Source organism: Dendropsophus ebraccatus, chromosome 10 (assembly GCF_027789765.1).
Source record: "Dendropsophus ebraccatus isolate aDenEbr1 chromosome 10, aDenEbr1.pat, whole genome shotgun sequence".
Classification (NCBI taxonomy): Eukaryota; Metazoa; Chordata; class Amphibia; order Anura; family Hylidae; genus Dendropsophus; species Dendropsophus ebraccatus.
The window spans coordinates 14218330-14228441 of NC_091463.1; the positions used below are offsets into that span (position 1 = coordinate 14218330).

Genomic DNA, 10112 nt, shown 5'->3' on the forward strand with positions numbered 1-10112 from the left:
TATATGGGGGGGTCTGCAGGTGTAGTGCCTGGGGCAGCCACAGCTGGTAATACGGCCCTGGGTACTGTATATATGGGGGGTCTGCAGGTGTAGTGCCTGGGGCAGCAGCAGCTGGTAATACGGCCCTGGGTACTGTATATATGGGGGGGTCTGCAGGTGTAGTGCCTGGGGCAGCAGCTGGTAATACGGCCCTGGGTACTGTATATATGGGGGGGTCTGCAGGTGTAGTGCTGGGGGCAGCAGCTGGTAATACGGCCCTGGGTACTGTATATATGGGGGGGTCTGCAGGTGTAGTGCCTGGGGCAGCAGCTGGTAATACGGCCCTGGGTACTGTATATATATATAAGGGGTCTGCAGGTGTAGTGCCTGGGGCAGCAGCAGCTTGTAATACAGCCCTGGGTACTGTATATATAAGGGGTCTGCAGGTGTAGTGCCTGGGGCAGCAGCAGCTGGTAATACGGCCCTGGGTACTGTATATATGGGGGGGTCTGCAGGTGTAGTGCCTGGGGCAGCAGCTGGTAATGCGGCCCTGGGTACTGTATATATGGGGGGGTCTGTAGGTGTAGTGCCTGGGGCAGCAGCAGCTGGTAATACGGCCCTGGGTACTGTATATATGGGGGGGGGGTCTGCAGGTGTAGTGCCGGGGGCAGCAGCTGGTAATACGGCCCTGGGTACTGTATATATGGGGGTCTTCAGGTGATGGGCCGGGGGCAGCAGCAGCTGGTAATACGGCCCTGGGTACTGTATATATGGGGGGTTTGCAGGTGTAGTGCCTGGGGCAGCAGCAGCTGGTAATACGGCCCTGGGTCAGTGGCGGATTATAATAAGGGCGTTTTGGGCGGCCGCCCGAGGCTTCGGGGGGGGGGGCCTATGCCTAGTGCTGTCGCCATATCCATGCTGTCATCTGACTGGGCCCTCACTCACCCAGTCAGATGACAGCGTCAGTTTACAGGCGCTCCCCCTAGAATAGCAGTCTCCCGCCACCTTCCCGCCCGCATCCGCCCTCTCCCCGTCCGCTCCCGCCCAATCCCCGCCCCCCGCACGCACAGACGCACGTACGGACGCACTCACGTCCACCCCAGCGGCGCCATCCCCCAATCAGGCGGTCCCTGCGGCCTGTGCGCCCTCCTCCTCCTCCAGGTATGTGCCGGATCCAGCCCATCACCCCCAGTAGCCACTGTCACCCCCAACAGTCCCCCAATCACCCCCAGCAGTCCCCCAGTCACCCCCAGCAGTCCCGAATCATCACCTGCAGTCCCCCAGTCACCCCCAGCAGTCTCCCAGTCACCCCCAGCAGTCTCCCAATCACCCCCAGCAGTCTCCCAGTCACCCCCAGCAGTCCCCCAGTAGCCACTGTCACCCCCAGCAGTCACCCCCCCATACCCCCTCACCCCCAGCAATCACCAAGCCACCCAGTCCCCCAGTACCCCCTGTCACCCTCAGCAGTCCCCCAGTCACCCCCAGTACCCCCTGTCCCCCCCAGCAGTCCCCCAGTCCCCCCTGTCACCCCCAGCAGTCCCCCCTGTCACCCCAGCAGTCCTCCAGTACCCCTATCACCCCCAGCAGTCCCCCAGTACCCCCAGCAGTCAACCTTGTCACCCCCAGCAGTCCCCCAGTCACCCCCAGTACCACCTGTCACCCCCAGCAGTCCCCAGTCACCCCTGTCACCCCCAGTACCCCCTGTCCCCCCCAGCAGTCCCCCAGTCACCCCTATCCCCGCCAGCAGTCCCCCAGTCACCCCCAGTGCCCACTGTCACCCCCAGCAGTCCCCCAGTCACCCCCAGCAGTCCCCCTGTACCCCCTGTCACCCCCAGCAGTCCCCCAGTACCCCGTCACCCCCAGCAGTCCCCCTGTCATCCCAGCTGTCCCACTGTCACCCCCAGCAGCCCCTGTCACCCCAGATGTCCCCATGTCCCCCCGTCCCCCCCAGTAGTCCGTCACCTCCAGTAGTCCCCTAGTAACCCCCAGCTGTCCCCCTGTCACCCCAGCAGCCCTTGTCACCCACAGTCACCCCAGCTGTCCCCCTGTCCCCCCAGTAGCCCCTGTCACCTCCAGTAGTCCCCTAGTAACCCCCATCTGTCCCCCAGTCACCCCCAGCAGTATCTAGTCAACCCCCAGCAGTTCCCTAGTTACCCCCCAGCAGCCACCCGCAGCAGTTCCCCAGTCACCCCCAGCAGTCCCCCTGTCAGCCCCAGTCACCCAGCTGTCCCCCTGTCACCCCCAGCTGTCCCCCAGTCATCTCCAGATGTCCCCCAGTTGCCTCCAGCTGTTTCCCTTGCCCCAATCATCCCAGCTGGTCCCCCTGCCACTCCCAACTAACCCCCGCCCCTTTGACCTCCAGCTGTCCCCCCCCCCCAGCAGCCCCAGTCACCCCCAGCAGGCCAAGTCACCTGCCCCAGTCACTCCCAGCTGCCCCCCTGCAGACAAGTTGTGGTCAGAGAAATCTTCATGGTGGCCGTGCCAAATGAAGAAGAAAGCGAAAGGGGGGCTACAGCAATCAGAGAAGACATCACCTGTAAGTCATTAGTAACTGCACTGTAATAACTTCTTTAGTGTGCAGAGCCTTTGTACAGTTGAGGTCTAAATGGTACAGTGTATGGTTTGTGCTAGTGTACTGACACAGCCTTGCAGTTGGTACAGTACACTAGCGGGAACTGTTAAACTGCCTAGAAAATACCAACATCATAATTGATCCTGATGCTGGGAACTCCCTGGTCCAGTCCACAGAACACCGTCCGTGTATGGATGAAACTCTACAGACATGTGAATGACCTCTTAGTCACTATGTGGTGGTAATAGTTGTGGTCACGGTGAGGTGATAATATTTTTTTCTTATACACAGGTATTATTCGTGATGGGGGGGGGCCTAGGTTGGATGGACAGCCCGGGGCCCAGGGTACATTTAATCCGCCACTACCCTGGGTACTGTATAAATGGGGGGTCTGCAGGTGTAGGGCCGGGGGCAGCAGCTGGTAATATGGCCCTGGGTACTGTATATATGGGGGGGTCTTCAGGTGTAGGGCCGGGGGCAGCAGCAGCTGGTAATATGGCCCTGGGTACTGTATATATGGGGGGTCTGCAGGTGCAGTGCCTGGGGCAGCAGCAGCTGGTAATATGGCCCTGGGTACTGTATATATATATATAAGGGGTCTGCTGGTGTAGTGCCTGGGGCAGCAGCAGCTGGTAATACGGCCCTGGGTACTGTATATATATATAAGGGGTCTGCTGGTGTAGTGCCTGGGGCAGCAGCAGCTGGTAATACGGCCCTGGGTACTGTATATATATATAAGGGGTCTGCTGGTGTAGTGCCTGGGGCAGCAGCAGCTGATAATACGGTCCTGCTGTCCGTGTATGGGAACGTTTACACTCTGTATGATTATCGGCATAAGACAACATGTGGATAAGTATGGCTGCCAGCATCTCCCCAGACACACCATCGCTATGTATGTCACCAGAGGACATTTGCCAAGAGCAAAACAAATGTTCTAGACGTTCAGGGTTCAGGATGTTTGTGAATAGTTACCTGTGTATAACCCAAAGAGCAAACACACTATCCTCATCTGATCTCTGTGAATAACCTGATCCCTCTGAATGTCCTGGGCCTCATCTGATTCCTCTGAATGACCAGGGCCTCATCTGATCCCTCTGAATGACCTGGTCCTCATCTGATCCCTCTGAATGTCCTGGGCCTCATCTGATCCCTCTGAATGACCTGGGCCTCATCTGATCCCTCTAAATCACCTGGGCCTCATTTGATCCTTCTGAATGACCTGGGCCTCATCTGATCCCTCTGAATGACCTGGGCCTCATCTGATCCCTCTGAATGACCTGGGCCTCATCTGATCCCTCTGAATGACCAGGGCCTCATCTGATCCCTCTGAATGACCAGGGCCTCATCTGATCCCTCTGAATGACCAGGGCTTCATCTGATCCCTCTGAATGACCTGGGCCTCATCTGATCCCTCTGAATGTCCTGGGCCTCATCTGATCTCTGTGAATGACCTGGGCCTCATCTGATCCCTCTGAATGACCAGGGCCTCATCTGATCCCTCTGAATGACCTGAGCCTCATCTGATCCCTCTGAATGACCTGGGCCTCATCTGATCCTTCTGAATGACCTGGGCCTCATCTGATCTCTATATAAGGGTACGTGCACACTACGGAATATCCACGGAGACTTTAAGAAAATTCCGCCAGGTGGAAGTTCCGCCTGTCCCATAGACTCAATGATATTTGCTGGCAAATTCCATCGTCCTTCCAAAGAATGGACATGTCAAATATCATGGAGTCGGGCGGACGGCGGAACTTCCACCTGGCTGAATCGGCTTGAGGTCTCCATAGAGGTGTGGGTATACCTCAGTATAGAGGCTGAGCTGCCCTGGTGCTGATCAATGGTAATAAACCTACACCTAGCCCAGCCCATACCTGAGGGGGAAACAGTCAGTGGGCAGGAGTGTACGTGCCTATTCACCATCAGGGTGAAAGCAGCTGCCTCCTGGGAACCACACGTCAATGACTAAATGATTATCAAATTGTTTGTTATAAGGGTGTGTAATGTCTGCTGTTCCCGAATCAGCCACTGGTGGCAGCAGAGGGGCCGTGACGCCACTTAGTGTAATTAAAAATGTCAAAAAAACATTCTCTCTCTCTCAATATATATATATATATATATATATATATATATATATATATATATATTATATTTAGTTTTTTTCTTTAATAAAGTTATATAAAGTTTGTGTAAAGTAATGTGTAAATATATATATATTGATTTTTCCGGGAATTTCCCTTTAAGCAATTTGCCGGTGTATTCCAGTTGGCTAAAGTAAACGTGTGACTACTGTGAGCGCCCCGGCCCGCAGCTACAGGTGGAACTCACTAAACATGTTTTGCATTAGACAGGGTTCACACGAGGTGATGTACACAGGACACTGCACGCGTACAGTGACACAAGCGGGGGAGGCCGCCACCCGTCACAGGTAAACGATCATTGGTAAAAACAGAACAGGTTTTTCCACCATGCACTAACCATAGTAGTAATACCTGTGCAATCATCCCGAGGAGCCATCTGTGCTGTCACTTACAGTACGCTAGAACCTAGCTGCTGCAGAACTTCTTAGTTGGTGTATTGAATATAGGGCATGGGTAGGGAACCTTGGCTCTCCAGCTGTAGCAAAACTACAACTCCTATCATCCATGGTATAGAGCTTTAGCTGTCCAGGAATGATGGGAGTTGTAGTTTTGCAACCGCTGGAGAGCCAAGGTTCCCTACCCCTGGTATAGGGGTTCTCCCTACTTGTTAGAAGAGTTCCCTGAAGATTGGCCGATCACATAATGTACCCAGTGATCAGCTGTGATCTGTGGCAGTCATTGGGCAATTTCTCTGCAGCGCCACCACAGGTGAAATTTAGCATTACAGGGGGCCCATTCAAACCAATGGGTAGTCTGTATAATGCAGGACAGGTTAGGTTCCTCTTTGTTGCCACTCCATAGAAACATAGAAGATTGTCGGCAGAAAAAGATCACTGGGTCCATCTAGTCTACCCTTTTAGTATTTCCATTCTGATTAAATAGATGAGGACCCACCTCCATTATATCAGATCCCCTAGGGCAGGGATGGGGAACTTTCGGCCCTCCAGCTGTTGCAAAACTACAATTCCCATCATGCCGAAGGCTTTGGCTGTCCAGGCATGATAGGAATTGTAGTTTTGAAACAGCTGGAGGGCCGGAGGTTCCCCATCCCTGCCCTAGGGTGTACAAAAGTAGGTTTTCTAAACTGGGCAACCCATTATAATAGCCTTGTATTACAGAGAGACAGTACGATGTAGTCCCAGTTCCATGTTTACCAGCATTTACAGTGTGCTGTGTATCCACAGCCCCACACCCTGTATCCATACAGCCACAAATCAAGGGCCACACCCTACATTAACCAGGACGCTAATAGAACGCCCACGCCTAGTTCACCCATATATTCCTCCCTCCTCCTACGCCACCTGTGTCCTCATGAGTCCCAGCTAAATGGACGCTCTAATGGACTCCTTTATTATTGTAGTATGGTCCCATCCAGTGTTTGGCCATCTTGGGTGTTGTAGTGTTACACACATACATTCTGGTCATGTTGGGGGTTGTAGTGTTACACACATACATTCTGGTCATGTTGGGGGTTGTAGTGTTACACACATACATTATGGTCATGTTGGGGGTTGTAGTGTTACACACATACATTATGGTCATGTTGGGGGTTGTAGTGTTACACACATACATTCTGGTCATGTTGGGGGTTGTAGTGTTACACACATACATTATGGCCATCTTGGGTGTTGTAGTGTTACACACATACATTATGGTCATGTTGGGAGTTGTAGTGTTACACACATACATTCTGGTCATGTTGGGGGTTGTAGTGTTACACACATACATTATGGTCATGTTGGGAGTTGTAGTGTTACACACATACATTATGGTCATGTTGGGAGTTGTAGTGTTACACACATACATTATGGTCATGTTGGGAGTTGTAGTGTTACACACATACATTATGGTCATGTTGGGGGTTGTAGTGTTACACACATACATTATGGTCATGTTGGGAGTTGTAGTGTTACACACATACATTATGGTCATGTTGGGGGTTGTAGTGTTACACACATACATTCTGGTCATGTTGGGGGTTGTAGTGTTACACACATACATTATGGTCATGTTGGGAGTTGTAGTGTTACACACATACATTATGGTCATGTTGGGAGTTGTAGTGTTACACACATACATTATGGTCATGTTGGGAGTTGTAGTGTTACACACATACATTATGGTCATGTTGGGGGTTGTAGTGTTACACACATACATTATGGTCATGTTGGGAGTTGTAGTGTTACACACATACATTATGGTCATGTTGGGAGTTGTAGTGTTACACACATACATTATGGTCATGTTGGGAGTTGTAGTGTTACACACATACATTATGGTCATGTTGGGAGTTGTAGTTATCTATGTATAGATTAACGTAGAACTGGACTTTGGGTATATCCAGTGGTCAAGGCATGCTGGGGAATGTATAGAGATGAGCGAATCTCGAGCACGCTCAGTTTAGCCTGAACCAAAACTCTCGGCATTTGGTTACCAGTGGAAGTTGGATGCTGCCCTAAGGAAAACATGGATATGGCCATAGGTTGTATCCATGTTTTCCAGGACTCTTTAGGGCTGCATCCAACTTCTTCAGTCACTGGTAATCCGATGCAGAGAGTTTGGGTTCAGAGGATACTGAGGGTGCTCGAGATTTGCTCATCTCTCATGGGGAACCCTAAGTAATCCTGCTGTGCAGGACAATTCCCATCATACCTGTGCAGCCAAAGCCATATCTGCCAAAGCCATGGCTGTCCGGAAATGATGGGAATTGTAGTTTTGCAAAGCTGGAAGCCTAAGGGTTTCCCATCCCTGGTTTAGCTCATGCTGGGAGTTGTAGTGTTTTTTTGTCTTGTTTGGGTCATGTTGGCGTTATAGCACTGTATGTAATGTTGGGGTCATGTTGGGAGTTGTAGTGTTCTTTGTACTGCTTGGGTCATCTTGGGCCTCATAGCACTGTATGTATTGTTTAGGTCATGCTGGGAGTTGTAGTGTTATTTGTATTATATGGGTCATGTTGGTCGTTATAGCACTGTATGTAATGTTGGGAGTTGTAGTGTTCTTTGTATTATGTTGTGGCATACAGCACTGTATGAATTGTTTAGGCCATGCTGGGAGTTGTAGTGTTCTTTGTATTGTTTGGGTCATGTTGGGCCTCATAGCACTGTATGTAATGTTGGGAGTTGTAGTGTTCTTTGTATTGTTTGGTTCATGTTGGGAGCTATAGCACTGTATGTAATGTTTAGGCCATGCTGGGAGTTGTAGTGTTCTTTGTATTGTTTGGGTCATGTTGGGCCTCATAGCACTGTATGTAATGTTGGGAGTTGTAGTGTTCTTTGTATTGTTTGGTTCATGTTGGGAGCTATAGCACTGTATGTAATGTTTAGGCCATGCTGGGAGTTGCAGTGTTATTTGTATCATATGGGACATGTTGGGCGTATATAGCCCTGTATGTAATGTTGGGAGTTGTAGTGTTATTTGTATTGTTTGGGTCATGTTGGTCTTAGAGCACTGTATGAATTGTTTAGGCCATACTGGGAGTTGTAGTGTTCTTTGTATCATATGGGTCATTTTGGGCGCTATAGCACTGTATGTTATGTTGGGAGTTGTAGTGGTGTTTTTGTATTGTTTGGGTCATGTTGTGGCATACAGCACTGTATATATGTTAAGGCCATGCTGGGAGTTGTAGTACTGCATATACAGAGCTGTTTCCTCAGTGGGTTGCGCGTGCCGGATTTGTACCGTCTGATCCTTGCTCCGGATCCTGTAGGCGTTGCACCATCCGCTCCCACCTGTCTTGTCCTCACGTCACCCGCAGGTCACACTGGATCTCATTGGCTCGTCTGCTGCTGCAAACAGTAAGATCCTCACTAATTACACAATATTTTAATTATACGCCAGAGCCAAAGTATATACTTCACCTGCCAACTACTGCACAGCAATGTCAGCTTGGCAAACTGCGGGCAACTGTACGGGATTTATTGCCCTCCGCAAACATCACAAGCTGTGTGCAATATTCCGGGATATTCTCCGCACATTATGGATCCCTCACCCAAAAACTGTATCCCAGAACCACTAAACCCTGAGTAACATCACCTCTGCGACCAGGATCTGATGGCCGGCTAATGATAATAGGGGCTATTAATTTCTATTTAAAAATCTGCAGTCTTCCAGTACTTATCAGCTACTGTATGTCCTGCATGAAGTGGTATATCCTTTCCAGTCTGACACAGTGCTCTCTGCTGCCACCTCTGTCCATGCCAGGAACTGTCCAGAGCAGAAGAGGTTTTCTATGGGGGATTTGACATGGACAGAGGTGGCATCAGAAAGCACTGTGTCAGACTGGAAGGAATACACCACTTCCTGCAGGACATACAGCAGCTGATAAGTACTGGAAGACTTGAGATTTTATATAGAATTAAATTACAAATCCTTTTTAAACTAAAATTGCCCTTTAACCAGGGATTACTGTAACATATAAAGTGAGAAACACAGTAAAATACAGTAACACAGACGCGACGTATGACAGATATACTGCCATGTCACGGGTTAATCCGTCCTCTCCCATCATCATGCATGCCTATCTATCAAGGAATTTCCAGATTACCTCATGTACGTCTGCCGTCCTCCTCATCCCTAAAAGCTTTTATTACTGTATACGTTACCCGTGCTGTAAGATAGTCACCAATAAACACTTCCCACTAAATGATGGACAATCCCTTTAAGGATTAAGCATTAGTTTATTATTATACCCTCCTAGCTGTTTCCTAACCTGTTGCTGTGGTGCCGCCACAGCTCAGTGCATGCTGGGAGTTGTAGTTTTCAAGTGCTAAAGCTAGGATGGGGAACCTTCGGCCCTCCAGCTGTTGCAAAACTACAACTCCCATCATGCCTGGACAGCCGAAGCTTCGCTTCGGCTGTCCAGGCATGATGGGAATTGTAGTTTTGCAACAGCTGGAGGGCCGAAGGTTCCCCATCCCTGTGCTAAAGCTTCCCCACCGCTGCACTAAATCAATGCTATTGAGTCTAGGGCGGCCAGGGGATGATGGGAGTTGTAGTTTTGCAACACTTAAAGGGATACAAGTTGGGAAACACTGCATTAGATTAATGCTGTCCTATCAGGAGATGTCAGGGCATGATGGGAGTTGTAGTCCTGGGTGGATGAGATCAGTGATCTAGGGCAAGTCTCCTCAGCTTGGGAGTGCCAGTGGACCAGTTACACGTCAGAATGGACACGTGATCACCATCATGGCTGCCCCCATTGTAAAAATAAGCTCAATAAATATTAACTAATCGATTTCTTTTTCACACATCACAACATTACACGACACTCACTGCTCATTGAAAACCATAAGTTATAACGTGCCCCCCCCCCCTGTCCAATTAAGGGGGTATCAATAAAGCTGGTAAGAAAAAAAAAAAGTAAGAGAGTAATTCCCCAAGGCTGAAGTGACGAGGCGTGACGCGCAGTCATGTGGGCGTGG

At 50.2% G+C, this 10112-nt stretch overlaps 1 long non-coding RNA gene across 1 annotated transcript in view; it reads right to left on the reverse strand.

Moving 5' to 3' along the window:
• The window catches only part of LOC138766006 (uncharacterized), a 27508-nt gene extending 17445 nt beyond the window's left edge, over positions 1-10063 (reverse strand). The window contains exons 1-2 of the long non-coding RNA XR_011358667.1: positions 9964-10063; positions 8371-8477 (exon numbers count right to left, since the gene is read on the reverse strand). This is a non-coding gene — a long non-coding RNA (uncharacterized lncRNA). The remainder of the gene's footprint in view (positions 1-8370; positions 8478-9963) is intronic.
• Between the last annotated feature and the right edge of the window lie 49 nt (positions 10064-10112).